We start from the raw sequence: 15811 nt of genomic DNA, 5'->3' as shown, positions 1-15811 counted from the left end.
CTGTTCCAGTCGCGTATGGTTCGCGGGAAGAACGACTGCCGGAAAGCCTCCGTGCGCGCTCGAATCTCTCTAATTTTACATTCGTGATCTCCTCGGGAGGTATAAGCAGGGGGAAGCAATATATTCGATACCTCATCCAGAAACGCACCCTCTCGAAACCTGGACAGCAAGCTATACCGCGATGCAGAGCGCCTCTCTTGCAGAGTCTGCCACTAAACATTTCCGTAACGCTATCACGCTTACCAAATAACCCTGTAACGAAACGCGCCGCTCTTCTTTGGATATTCACTGTCTCCTCTGCCAACCCGAGCTGATTCGGATCCCACACTGATGAGCAATACTCAAGTATAGGTCGAACGAGTGTTTTGTAAGGCACCTCCTTTGTTGATGGACTACATTTTCTAAGGACTCTCCCAATGAATCTCAACCTGGCACCCGCCTTACCAACAATTAATTTTATGTGATCATTCCACTTCAAATCGTTCCGTACGCATACTCCCAGATATTTTACAGAAGTAACTGCTACCAGTGTTTGTTCCGCTATCATATAATCATACAATAAAGGATCCTTCTTTCTATGTATTCACAACACATTACATTTGTCTATGTTAAGGGTCAGTTTCCACTCCCTGCACCAAGTGCCTATCCGCTGCAGATCTTCCTGCATTTCGCTGTAATTTTCTAATGCTGCAACTCCTCTGTATACTACAGCATCATCCGCGAAAAGCCGCATGGAACTTCCGACACAATCTACTAGGTCATTTATATATATTGTGAAAAGCAATGATCCCATAACACTCCCCTGTGGCACGCCAGAGGTTACTTTAACGTCCGTAGACGTCTCTCCATTGACAACACTATGCTGTGTTCTGTTTGCTAAAAACTCTTCAGTCCAGCCACACAGCTGGTCTGATATTCCGTAGGCTCTTACTTTGTTTATCAGGCGACAGTGCGGAACGGTATCGAAGGCCTTCCGGAAGTCAAGGAGAATGGCATCTACCTGGGAGCCTGTATCTAATATTTTCTGGGTCTCATGAACAAATAAAGCGACTTGGGTCTCACACGATCGCTGTTTCCGGAATCCATGTTGATTCCTACAGAGTAGATTCTGGGTTTCCGGAAATGACATGATACGCGAGCAAAAAACATGTTCTAAAATTCTACAACAGATCGATGTCAGAGATATAGGCCTATAGTATTGCGCATCTCCTCGACGACCCTTCTTGAAAACTGGAACTACCTGTGCTCTCTTCCAAACATTTGGAACCTTCCGTTCCTCTAGAGACTTACGGTACACGGCTGTTAGAAGGGGGGCAAGTTCTTTCGCGTACTCTATGTACAATCGAATTGGTATCCCGTCAGGTCCAGTGGACTTTACTCTGTTGAGTGAGTCCGCAGCTCGTGGTCGTGCGGTAGCGTTCTCGCTTCCCACGCCCGGGTTCCCGGGTTCGATTCCCAGCGGGGTCAGGGATTTTCTCTGCCTCGTGATGACTGGGTGTTGTGTGATGTCCTTAGGTTAGTTAGGTTTAAGTAGTTCTAAGTTCCGGGGACCCCCCATGAACCATGGACCGTGCCGCTGGTGGGGAGGCTTGCGTGCCTCAGCGATACAGATGGCCGTACCGTAGGTGCAACCACAATGGAGGGGTATCTGTTGAGAGGCCAGACAAACATGTGGTTCCTGAAGAGGGGCAGCAGCCTTTTCAGTAGTTGCAGGGGCAACAGTCTGGATGATTGACTGATCTGGCCTTGTAACATTAACCAAAACGGTCTTGCTGTGCTGGTACTGCGAACGGCTGAAAGCAAGGGGAAACTACAGCCGTAATTTTTCCCGAGGACATGCAGCTCTACTGTATGATTAAATGATGATGGCGTCCTCTTGGGTAAAATATTCCGGAGGTAAAATAGTCCCCCATTCGGATCTCCGGGCGGGGACTACTCAGGAGGACGTCGTTATCAGGAGAAAGAAAACTGGCGTTCTACGGATCGGAGCGTGGAATGTCAGATCCCTTAATCGGGCAGGTAGGTTAGAAAATTTAAAAAGGGAAATGGATAGGTTAAAGTTAGATATAGTGGGAATTAGTGAAGTTCGGTGGCAGGAGGAACAAGACTTTTGGTCAGGTGATTACAGGGTTATAAATACAAAATCAAATAGGGGTAATGCAGGAGTAGGTTTAATATTGAATAAAAAAATAGGAGTGCGGGTTAGCTACTACAAACAGCATAGTGAACGCATTATTGTGGCCAAGATAGACACAAAGCCCATGCCTACTACAGTAGTACAAGTTTATATGCCAACTACCTCTGCAGATGATGAAGAAATAGATGAAATGTATGACGAGATAAAAGAAATTATTCAGGTAGTGAAAGGAGACGAAAATTTAATAGTCATGGGTGACTGGAATTCGTCAGTAGGAAAAAGGAGAGAAGGAAACATAGTAGTTGAATATGGATTGGGGGGAAGGAATGAAAGAGGAAGCCGCCTTGTAGAATTTTGCACAGAGCATAACTTAATCATAGCCAACACTTGGTTCAAGAATCATAAAAGAAGGTTGTATACCTGGAAGAATCCTGGAGATACTAGTAGGTATCAGATATATTATATAATGGTAAGACAGAGATTTAGGAACCAAGTTTTAAATTGTAAGACATTTCCTGGGGCAGATGTGGATTCTGACCACAATCTATTGGTTATGAACTGCAGATTGAAACTGAAGAAACTGCAAAAAGGTGGGAATTTAAGGAGATGGGACCTGGATAAACTGAAAGAACCAGAGGTTGTAGAGAGTTTCAGGGAGAGCATAAGGGAACAATTGACAGGAATGGGGGAAAGAAATACAGTAGAAGAAGAATGGGTAGCTCTGAGGGATGAAGTAGTGAAGGCAACAGAGGATCAAGTAGGTAAAAAGACGAGGGCTAATAGAAATCCTTGGGTAACAGAAGAAATATTGAATTTAATTGATGAAAGGAGAAAATACAAAAATGCAGTAAATGAAGCAGGCAAAAAGGAATACAGACGTCTCAAAAATGATATCGACAGGAAGTGCAAAATGGCTAAGCAGGGATGGCTAGAGGACAAATGTAAGGATGTAGAGGCTTGTCTCACTAGGGGTAAGATAGATACTGCCTACAGGAAAATTAAAGAGACCTTTGGAGAGAAGAGAACCACTTGTATGAATATCAAGAGCTCAGATGGCAACCCAATTCTAAGCAAAGAAGGGAAGGCAGAAAGGTGGAAGGAGTATATAGAGGGTTTAAACAAGGGCGATGTACTTGAGGAAAATATTATGGAAATGGAAGAGGATGTAGATGAAGACGAAATGGGAGATAAGATACTGCGTGAAGAGTTTGACAGAGCACTGAAAGACCTGAGTCGAAACAAGGCCCCGGGAGTAGACAACATTCCATTTGAACTACTGATGGCCTCGGGAGAGCCAGTCATGACAAAACTCTACCATCTAGTGAGCACGATGTATGAGACAGGCGAAATACCCTCAGACTTCAAGAAGAATATAATAATTCCAATCCCAAAGAAAGCAGGTGTTGACAGATGTGAAAATTACCGAACTATCAGTTTAATAAGTCACAGCTGCAAAATACTAACGCGAATTCTTTACAGACGAATGGAAAAGCTGGTAGAAGCCGACCTCGGTGAAGATCAGTTTGGATTCCGTAGAAATGTTGGAACACGTGAGGCAATACTGACCTTACGACTTATCTTAGAAGAAAGATTAAGAAAAGGCAAGCCTACGTTTCTAGCATTTGTAGACTTAGAGAAAGCTTTTGACAATGTTAACTGGAATACTCTCTTTCAAATTCTGAAGGTGGCAGGGGTAAAATACAGGGAGCGAAAGGCTATTTACAGTTTGTACAGAAACCAGATGGCACTTATAAGAGTCGAGGGGCATGAAAGGGAAGCAGTGGTTGGGAAAGGAGTAAGACAGGGTTGTAGCCTCTCCCCGATGTTATTCAATCTGTATATTGAGCAAGCAGTAAAGGAAACAAAAGAAAAATTCGGAGTAGGTATTAAAATTCATGGAGAAGAAGTAAAAACTTTGAGGTTCGCCGATGACATTGTAATTCTGTCAGAGACAGCAAAGGACTTGGAAGAGCAGTTGAACGGAATGGACAGTGTCTTGAAAGGAGGATATAAGATGACCATCAACAAAAGCAAAACGAGAATAATGGAATGTAGTCAAATTAAGTCGGGTGATGCTGAGGGAATTAGATTAGGAAATGAGACACTTAAAGTAGTAAAGGAGTTTTGCTATTTAGGGAGTAAAATAACCGATGATGGTCGAAGTAGAGAGGATATAAAATGTAGACTGGCAATGGCAAGGAAAGCGTTTCTCAAGAAGAGGAATTTGTTAACATCGAGTATAGATTTAAGTGTCAGGAAGTCGTTTCTGAAAGTATTTGTATGGAGTGTAGCCATGTATGGAAGTGAAACATGGACGATAACTAGTTTGGACAAGAAGAGAATAGAAGCTTTCGAAATGTTGTGCTACAGAAGAATGCTGAAGATAAGGTGGGTAGATCACGTAACTAATGAGGAGGTATTGAATAGGATTGGGGAGAAGAGAAGTTTGTGGCACAACTTGACTAGAAGAAGGGATCGGTTGGTAGGACATGTTTTGAGGCATCAAGGGATCACAAATTTAGCATTGGAGGGCAGTGTGGAGGGTAAAAATCGTAGAGGGAGACCAAGAGATGAATACACTAAGCAGATACAGAAGGATGTAGGTTGCAGTAGATACTGGGAGATGAAGAAGCTTGTACAGGATAGAGTAGCATGGAGAGCTGCATCAAACCAGTCTCAGGACTGAAGACCACAACAACAACAACAAGTTCCGGGGGACTGATGACCATAGATGTTAAGTCCCATAGTGCTCAGAGCCATTTGAACCATTTGAGCCAACTCTGTTGAGTGATTTCAGTTGCTTTTCTATTCCTTGGGCACTTATTTCGATGTCAGTCATTTTTTTGTTCGTGCGAGGATTTAAAGAAGGAACTGCAGTGCGGTCTTCCTCTGTGAAACAGCTTTGGAAAAAGGTGTTTAGTATTTCAGTTTTACGCGAGTCATCCTCTGTATCAATGCCATTATCATCCCAGAGTGTCTGGATATGCTGTTTCGATCCACTTACTGATTTAACGTAAGACCAGAACTTCCTAGGATTTTCTGTGAAGTCGGTATATAGAATTTTACTTTCGAATTCACTGAACGCTTCACGCATAGCCCTCCTTACGTTAACTTTGACATCGCTTAGCTTCTGTTTGTCTGAGAGGATTTGGCTGCGTTTAAATTTGCAGGGAAGCTCTCTTTGCTTTCGCAGTAGCTTCCTAACTTTGTTGTTGAAAAAACAAAAAATGTCTCTGAGCACTATGGGACTTAACTTCTGAGGTCATCAGTCCCCTAGAACTTAGAACTACTTAAACCCAACTAACCTAAGGACATCACACACATTCATGCCCGAGGCAGGATTCGAACCTGCGACCGCAGCGGTCGCGCGGTTCCAGACTGTAGCGCCTAGAACCGCTCGGCCACTTCGGCCGGCCTTGTTGTTGAACCACTGTGGGTTTTTCCCGCCCTCACAGTTTTACTCGGCCCGTACCTGTCTAAAAAGCATTTTACGATTGCCTTGAACTTTTTCCATAAACACTCAACATTGTCAGTGTAGGAACAGAAATTTTCGTTTTGGTCTGTTAGGTAGTCTGAAATCCGCCTTCTGTTACTCTTGCTAAACAGATAAACCTTCCTCCCTTTTTTTATATTCCTATTTACTTCCATATTCATGGATGCTGCAACTGCCTTATGATCACTGATCCCTGTTCTGCGCTTACAGGGTCGAAAAGTTCGTGTCTGTTTGTTATCAGTAGGTCCAAGATGTTATCTGCACAGTCGGTTCTCTGTTTAATTGCTCGAGGTAATTTTCGGATAGTGCACTCAGTGTAATGTCACTCGATGCTCTGTCGCTACCACCCGTCCTAAACATCTGAGTGTCCCAGTCTATATCTGGTAAATTGAAATCTCCACCTAAGACTGTAACATGCTGAGGAAATTTATGAGAAATGTATTCCATATTTTCTCTCAGTTGCTCTGCCACTAATGCTACTGAGTCGGGAGGTCGGTAAAAGGAGCCAATTATTAACCTAGCTCGGTTGTTGAGTATAACCTCCACCCATAATAATTCACAGGAACTATCCACTTCTATTTCACTACAGGTTAAACTACTACTAACAGCGACAAGCACGCCACCACCGGTTGCGTGCAATGTACCCTTTCTAAACACCGTCTGTGCCTTTGTAAAAATTTCGGCAGAATTTATCTCTGGCTTCAGTCAGCTTTCCATACATATAACGATTTCAGCTTCGGTGCTTTCTAACTGCACTTAAAGTTCCGGTAATTCACCAACGCAGCTTCGACAGTTTACAATTACAGTACCGATTGCTGCTTGGTCCCTGCATGTTCTGACTTTGCCCCGCACCCTTTGAGGCTGTTGCCCTTTCTGTATTTGCCCGAGGCCATCTAACCTAAAAAACCGCAGAGTCCACGCCACACAACCCCTGCTTCCCATGTAGCCACCTGCTGTGTGTAGTGGACTCCTGACCTATCCAGCGGAACCCGAAACCCCACCACCCTATGGCGCAAGTCGAGGAATCTGCAGCCCACATGATCACAGAACCATCTCAGCCTCTGATTCAGACCCTCCACTCGGCTCTGTACCAAAGGTCCGCAGTCAGTCCTGTCGAGGATGCTGCCGATGGTGAGCTCTGCTTTCATCCCGCTAGCGAGACTGGCAGTCTTCATCAAATCAAATAGCCGCCAGAAGCCAGAGAGGATTTCCTCCGATCCATGGCGACACACATCATTGGTGACGACATGAGCCACCACCTGCAGATGGGTGCAACCTGTACCCTTCATGGCACCTGGAAGGACCCTTTCCACATCTGAAATGACTTCCCCTGGTATGCACACAGAGTGCACATTGGTTTTCTTCCCCTCCCTTGCACCCATATCCCTAAAAGGCCCCATTATGCGCCTGACGTTGGAGCTCCCAACTACCAGTAAGCCCACCCAATGCGACTGCCTGGATCTTGCAGAGTGAGGGGTAACCTCTGGAACAGGACAAGCAGCCATGTCCAGCCGAAGATCAGTATCAGCCGCAGACAGAACCTGAAACTGGTTCGTCAGACAAACTGGAGAGGCCTTCCGTTCAGCCCTCCGGAATGTCTTTCGCCCCCTGCCACACCTCGGGACGACCTCCCACACTACCACGGGTGAGGGGTCAGCCTCAATGTGGGCAGTATACCGGGCAGTCACAGCCGTAGTCCGATCGGGGAGTGCGTGGGACGAGCTGGCCGTCCCCGGTAAATCCCCATCTGGACCCCCACAGTGATGCCCATCGGCAACAGCCTCAAGCTGTGTGACCGAAGCCAACACTGCCTGAAGATGGGAGCAAAGGGATGCCAACTCAGGCCACATCCGAACACAGCAGTCGCAGTCTGCAACACTATTAAACGTGATTTGACCGCTTTGGAGTGTAGTATAACCGTAATTTTTGCTTTCTGTACAGCTTGTAATCGTTAGGAACTGTTAAGAACCATTAGACGAAATCTGAACGTGAGGGGGCGAAAAAAGTTGGATGAAAAAGCATATGAACCGTTTTCTGCTCCGGTCCATGTACAAAATGTGTCGAAGGGTTTTTAGCAGTCCCTAGTGATTACAATCTGGACACCAGAGCAAAAATTGCAGCTGTGCTACAGTCCAAAGGGGTCAGATCACGTTTAATGTGGTTGCAGATCCACTATGTCCTCAGAGTAGGTTGGAAACGCACAGGAGGTGGCAGCAGGGTCTAACGTTGTGAAGAACTTCGTCCTGCTGCCCATCACACTGCAAACGGTTATTTTCGACTGCGAAATATGCGAGATTCAACGCTCCAGGGCAGTGGGGGGATCATTGACGCCCTTTATGTCACCCCCTGAGGCGTCTTCGTGTCAGTTGTGAGCGGCACCGCGACTAGTCGTCAATAAGAAGAACGCGTGATTTCAGTGCTGGTTGTCGCGGTTATGAGCTCCATCGCAGAGGCTTCAAAAGCATGGGTGAAATATGGGTAAGTGGGGATGAGACGAACTTCACGTCGTTTAACACGTACGTGCTGGGGTTGAAAAGAATTGTCCAGGAATTTGGTGCCGATGTGGTGTGATATTATTAACAAACATTACAGCTCACGCGGGCTTTTTCTCATGTGCGTTGCGGCGACAACTTGCTGTTTGAAGCGTCACCGAGCAGAGAATGACGTCGCAGGGCGACGCGCTTTTAAACCATTACAGAGGAAGATTGTCTGCATCTTTGAGCCAAATTTCAAACTTGCGTCGGAATTGGAGACAATTACGGAGTTTCCAAAAAGTGATTCTTTAATTTCGTTGCTTTGTGTAAATACTGGTCAGCTTTCCAAAGTTCACAACCACACGTAATTACTGATAACGGCATTTTTCTCATCTGTAGGTACATCTGCTCTCTGCAAACCACTGTGAAGTGGTTGGCACAGAGTATGTTCGATTGCACCATTTGTTAGGACTTTTTCCCTTTCCCTTCACGTATGGAGCACATAAAAATTATTGATAAAACGTCTCTGGGCGGGCTATAATTAGTCTAATCTTGTCTTTGCGATTTCTGTGGGAACGATACATAGGGGGATTTAGTGCATTCCTAGATACATCGCTTAAAGTTAGTTCTAGAAACTTTCTAAGTAGGTTTTCGCAGGATACTCTACATCTGTCTTCATTCATCTGCCAGTTCAGTTCTTGCAGCATCTCTGTGATACTCTCCCTAAGGTCAAAGAAGCCTCTGACTATTCTTGCTGCCATGTTCTGTATATGTGCAATGCTCCCTGTTAGTCCAATTTCATACGGGTCCCACACACGAGCAGTATTCTTGTAAGTAGTGGAGAAAAGAGAGAACTAGCACACTTTTGATATCAAAGTGATATCTAATTAATTGACTAATTAATGAAATTGAAGAATTAATTTTTTGGAGGTAGAAGCCCATCATTCCCTGCTGTTTATTTAATTTTGGAAGGTTCAAATGGATCCCCCTTCCTCCCCTCTCCCCTTCCGCACCTGGCAAAATGGCGGGAAACGCTCAGTCTCCGATGAGCTGTTGGTGTGAAAGGACACAGGGTAGTTTATTTTCTTTATTTTGGGTGTTAGCCTTTTGGAAATTAGCAGGAAGAATTTGCAATGTGTTCAGGTGATAAGATGGTATCGGTCAGAGAGGGGCTTAATATCTGCTTTACCTGGAAGCATGCAGCGGAGGACTGTGCCCATAGCACCCTACGTAAGGATTAGAAAGGAAAGATAATGCAGGAGTGTAAAAAGGTGAATACCTTTCAGCAAATAATAGTGATGCCCTTGGAGGGTTTGTAGACACACTTCACAAGTCACGCAGGTAGGGCTTGTGCTGTAATTGTCTAGCTTTTCTGGAATGGCAAGTCATTATGCCTAAGAGATGAATGTGTGCTCTTCAACAACCCCAACCGACTGACCTAGTTAATAACACTGTCACCAGAGTTAGTTCGAAATTATGACATCACAAGTGAAAAATTGGAAGGAACCACTGACAGTGTTGTATCCGGTCACTTGAGCGTGACGTCAGGGGTATTAGACTAGTGTGATAGCTTGCTAATCTCAGCCAGTGGAACAATCATGAAGTATCAACAGCAGCAGCAGCAGCTGAGATCGTCGAGCTCCTCCCAGCAGAGTAGGAAGAAGCAGAAAAGTAAGTACTCGTTACATGTTCTTACTCATTACATGTTCCTGCTATTGCAATTGCTACTTCTTTGCCCAGCTCCACTTCTTTCTCCAGCGTGTAACGGTTCTTCTTCTTCTTTGTTCATCAGTCTCCAGCCTGTCTGGTCCTGGAGAGGTGATGTCCAGCCTGTTGGGACCCGCAGCGACTGCAGGCATGTGGGATCCTTAGCGCACGTGGTCAGCATGTCGGAGCAGTACAAGAAGCTGCTGTTGTCTGTGTCACTCATGTATGAAGACAGTCAGCCTGTACCTGACTCGCAGAAATTCACTGGGGGATTTCTAACAACATAGTGCAGGTCAGTAATGGGCTGCAACATACATGCCACTCTGCAAAATTCCGGTGATACTGCAAGGATAGATTGTAGATGTAGTGGACGAGAAGATACCAGTTGCTCCCTGAGCACTACTACTATTCACTTCCACCTAGAATTTAAATGCTAGTGGATCAAAGCATCTGAATATAGGCACAGAAGCAGCAGAAAGAGACTGGCGTCTGGTGATGGAAATCGAAAACGCAATGAAAAGTGTTAAACTGTGGCTTGCTGCACTATAATGGGAAGAACTGTGTTGCGCAATACCCTATATTAATGTTCCCCAGACATTTAATAACCTAGCCTGACGCCAACTATCATATCAATGTTTGACGACGCAGCAGTAAGTGTGAAATCTGGAGACCAATCCATTTATTTACAGCACTCCACTGTAACGCATTTATTTGGATTAATGATGGTGATATCTCTTGTGTTAGAGAGACTGGAACCATGGTTAACACGTAGTCAAGCTATATACAATGATGTTGTGAATTATCTTTGAATTGTTTAAGACACTGCTTTAGTTCATATATTATTGCAGTACCAAAGTCGGCTCTGATAGCCTATGATAAATTTATGGATGGAATACCCAAGTTTTGTGATGCTCCCATCAGTTCGAGCAAACAATTGCAGAATTTGGTGCATACATGAAATACACTCCTGGAAATTGAAATAAGAACACCGTGAATTCATTGTCCCAGGAAGGGGAAACTTTATTGACACATTCCTGGGGTCAGGTACATCACATGATCACACTGACAGAACCACAGGCACATAGACACAGGCAACAGAGCATGCACAATGTCGGCACTAGTACAGTGTATATCCACCTTTCGCAGCAATGCAGGCTGCTATTCTCCCATGGAGACGGTCGTAGAGATGCTTGATGTAGTCCTGTGGAACGGCTTGCCATGCCATTTCCACCTGGCGCCTCAGTTGGACCAGCGTTCGTGCTGGACGTGCAGACCGCGTGAGACGACGCTTCATCCAGTCCCAAACATGCTCAATGGGGGACAGATCCGGAGATCTTGCTGGCCAGGGTAGTTGACTTACACCTTCTAGAGCACGTTGGGTGGCACGGGATACATGCGGACGTGCATTGTCCTGTTGGAACAGCAAGTTCCCTTGCCGGTCTAGGAATGGTAGAACGATGGGTTCGATGACGGTTTGGATGTACCGTGCACTATTCAGTGTCCCCTCGACGATCACCAGTGGTGTACGGCCAGTGTAGGAGATCGCTCCCCACACCATGATGCCGTGTGTTGGCCCTGTGTGCCTCGGTCGTATGCAGTCCTGATTGTGGCGCTCACCTGCACGGCGCCAAACACGCATACGACCATCATTGGCACCAAGGCAGAAGCGACTCTCGTCGCTGAAGACGACACGTCTCCATTCGTCCCTCCATTCACGCCTGTCGCGACACCACTGGAGGCGGGCTGCACGATGTTGGGGCGTGAGCGGAAGACGGCCTAACGGTGTGCGGGACCGTAGCCCAGCTTCATGGAGACGGTTGCGAATGGTCCTCGCCGATACCCCAGGAGCAACAGTGTCCCTAATTTGCTGGGAAGTGGCGGTGCGGTCCCCTACGGCACTGCGTAGGATCCTACGGTCTTGGCGTGCATCCGTGCGTCGCTGCGGTCCGGTCCCAGGTCGACGGGCCCGTGCACCTTCCGGCGACCACTGGCGACAACATTGATGTACTGTGGAGACCTCACGCCCCACGTGTTGAGCAATTCGGCGGTACGTCCACCAGGCCTCCCGCATGCCCACTATACGCCCTCGCTCAAAGTCCGTCAACTGCACATACGGTTCACGTCCACGCTGTCGCGGCATGCTACCAGTGTTAAAGACTGCGATGGAGCTCCGTATGCCACGGCAAACTGGCTGACACTGACGGCGGCGGTGCACAAATGCTGCGCAGCTAGCGCCATTCGACGGCCAACACCGCGGTTCCTGGTGTGTCCGCTGTGCCGTGCGTGTGATCGTTGCTTGTACAGCCCTCTCGCAGTGTCCGGAGCAAGTATGGTTGGTCTGACACACCGGTGTCAATGTGTTCTTTTTTCCATTTCCAGGAGTGTAGTTATTCAGGAAGTACTGTGAAAAATGAACCAGTGGTTTTTTTTGGTTGATGTAATACATACTATGTACCATTTTAGAAGTGTAAATAAAATATATATCTGTTATTGCAAATCGTGTGTTTTTTCTTACTTTAGAAGCCTCTCATTAGAATTTAGCCATTTTAGCTCAGTTGCTAAGGTAATTGTGCTATAGTGGCTAAGTATATTATTATTACGAGTGTTTTTATTTCTATAAAAGCCCATTGCACACCAATACCTGATGTAGTCGGTATCATGGTGGGATGGGATAAGTATCCTCGTTACAAGTACTTCGTTGTAAGTGACTGGTCTTGTGATGGTGCAGGATACCAGAAGAAGAAGAATAGGGTACTCATTCCTGATAAAACAGGGTGAGTCACCTAACATTACCGCTGGATATATTTCGTAAACCACATAAAATACTGACGAATCGATTCCACAGACCGAACGTGAGGACAGGGGCTAGTGTAATTGGTTAATACAAACCATTAAAAAAATGCACGGAAGTATGTTTTTTTAACACAAACCTACGTTTTTTAAATGGAACCACGTTAGTTTTGTTAGCACATCTGAACATATAAACAAATACGTAATCAGTGCCGTCTGATGCATTGTAAAATGTTAATTACATCCGGAGATATTGTAACCTAAATTTGACGCTTGAGTACCACTCCTCCGCTGTTCGATCGTATCGGAGAGCACCGAATTACGTAGGGATCCAAAGGGAACGGTAATGGGCCTTAGGTACAGAATAGACTGGAACAGAACATTACGTCCACAGGCTAACACCATTTTATTGGTCTTTTTCACTGACGCACATGTACATTACCATGAGGGGTGAGGTACACGTACCCACGTGGTTTCCGTTTTCAATTACGGAGTGGAATAGAATGTGTCCCGATATGTCAGGCCAATAGATGTTCAATGTGGTGGCCATCATTTGCTGCACACAATTGCAATCTCTGGCGTAATGAATGTCGTACACGCCGCAGTACATCTGGTGTAATGTCGCCGCAGGCTGCCACAATACGTTGTTTCATATCCTCTGGGGTTGTAGGCACATCACGGTACACATTCTCCTTTAACGTACCCCACAGAAAGAAGTCCAGAGGTGTAAGATCAGGAGAACGGGCTGGCCAATTTATGCGTCCTCCACGTCCTATGAAACGCCCGTCGAACATCCTGTCAAGGGTCAGCCTAGTGTTAATTGCGGAATGTGCAGGTGCACCATCATGCTGATACCACATACGTCGACGCGTTTCCAGTGGGACATTTTCGAGCAACGTTGGCAGATCATTCTGTAGAAACGCGATGTATGTTGCAGCTGTTTGGGTCCCTGCAATGAAGTAAGGACCAATGGGGTGGCGTCAACTTTAGGTTACAATATCTCCGGATGTAATTAACATTTTACAATGCAACAAACGGCACTGATTACGTATTTGTTTATATGTTCAGATGTGCTAACAAAACTAACGTGGTTCCATTTAAAAAAACGTAGGTTTGTGTTAAAAAACATACTTGCGTGCATTTTTGTATGGTTTGTATTAAACAATTACACTAGCCCCTCTCCTCACGTTCGGTCTGTGTAATCGGTTCGTCAGTATTTGATGTGGTTTACGAAATATATCCAGCGGTAATGTTAGGTGACTCACCCTGTATATGAGTGATAACTGTAGGTCCATCCTGTTGCAGGAAGACAGATGTTCTCATGTTGCTGCTAATACACCCGAATGGAGTCCAGTTTAAACATGTGCATGTATTTTCAAAAATGCTGTTGCAGCCCAAATACCATCTATTACAGGAAATATTTCAAGGTGTCAATTGTGTGAGATACACAACAGTTAGTGAACACAGTGATATCCCTCCACTGGAAAAAGTAAAGCCAAACACTGTGTTCACATTAGAAGATGCTGTTGTAAAAAACGAGGATCAAATTCGAAGGTAAGTCTGTATTGGTAGTCATATGGGCGATAAAATATTGTATTGAAGTCAGATGTATTTCAGAATCCCAAAGCAGTTGGTGAGGGATAGTGCAAATTTTATTATAGCCTTTGAACAAGACAATGTGAATTAAAGCACACTTATCAAGCACATGTAGGAACTGGTATGTCATTCAATGAAATTGTAAAGATATGTGGAGATCGCAGGAATCATACGTAGGCAGGTTTCTTATTATTGATAAAACAAGAAAACTGAGTATTGGGAGGTATAGACTACATTTCCAAGAGTTTCGGTAAATATATCTATGGCAAGAGGTGATTATATCAGTACGCATCACACCATGGACAAGTTTGTAAGTATGTCGAGTGCTCAACACAAGAAGATGGGTATACATAGACAGAACATTGGCTTGTATATGGATGGAGAAATTCAACCTCTTTTACATAAAGTTGGGAGTGTAGGAATGAACTGCTGAGATATTGTCAGACCCTTATAAGATCGATCAACACTTGAAATGATTGGATTAACGCAACTGGAACGAAAGTAAATGACTTAATGCTACAGGTTGATGCAATTGGAAAGAATGTGTATAAAATGTATTCTATACAGAACTCTGCTTAGTATATAACAAGATGCTGTTCAAGCATAAAGTCATTGAAACATGGAATGCTGTTCAAGAGAAATTAAAGCTGCTAAGGATTGGACATTTAGAGCTGGATCAAACAATAATAGGAACCTTCAAACCAGTTACCAAAACGTTTCGGCAGCTCTTGGTAAAATTATGTGATGATGTCATCGATGCTTTGCCATTCCATTAACTGTCACAGCAATGTTAAGATAGACAGCGTACTCAGCGTGAACATGATAAAACCATACATGCTGGGCACACAGCCTATAAGTTTAGCCAGTAACACAATATGGATCAGTGAAAGGGAATTTCAAAGAACACCATATCTACTTAATCTTATTTTTCTAAGACCTTCGAAATTCCAAAATTATTCACCTAAAGATCTGGAAATGTGTTGTGAAATGTTGCGTTTGACTGATCTATATAAGGAAGCAAATGGGGTACCAAAGTAGTATGAAATACTAAACCAATATAAAATCTATATTGGACGGTGAAAATAGCAGCAGTTATGATACTGACATTCAGTATAGAAGAGTAAACGATCTATTCCTGCAGTATATACAGGGTGAGTCACTAACTATTGCTACCAAGATTAACTCCGAAAGTATGATAGGAGCTGAAAAGTTTGTGGGACGAAAGTTGCATGGGACAACAGGGGCTATAATATGACATTGGTTTTTTGTTGCTAGGTGGGGTCGCTTCAGAGATATGAAGGTCATCTTCGTTTTTTTTTTAATGGGATGCTATAGTTTGGTACTAATTTTCTGATTGTGGCTATCGAGAAGGCTCCAATGATGTGTAACAGTAAGGTCTTTGAAGGTCAGTGAAGGTCACAAATGTGGCATGTACGTCCATTTACAGAAGATATTCGAAGTGATGACCATTGGTATCAATGCAGTGCTGCAATCTTCTTATCATGGATTCAGTGGTATTCCTTATCACATCGGCACTTATCGAAGCACATGCTCTGACAATTCTCTCTCGCATATCTTCAGGTGTAATTGGACTGTCTTTATAAAAAATGTCTT

The sequence above is a fragment of the Schistocerca cancellata genome, chromosome 2 (genome assembly GCF_023864275.1).
Source record: "Schistocerca cancellata isolate TAMUIC-IGC-003103 chromosome 2, iqSchCanc2.1, whole genome shotgun sequence".
NCBI classification, from domain to species: Eukaryota; Metazoa; Arthropoda; class Insecta; order Orthoptera; family Acrididae; genus Schistocerca; species Schistocerca cancellata.
This window is presented reverse-complemented; position numbering follows the sequence as displayed.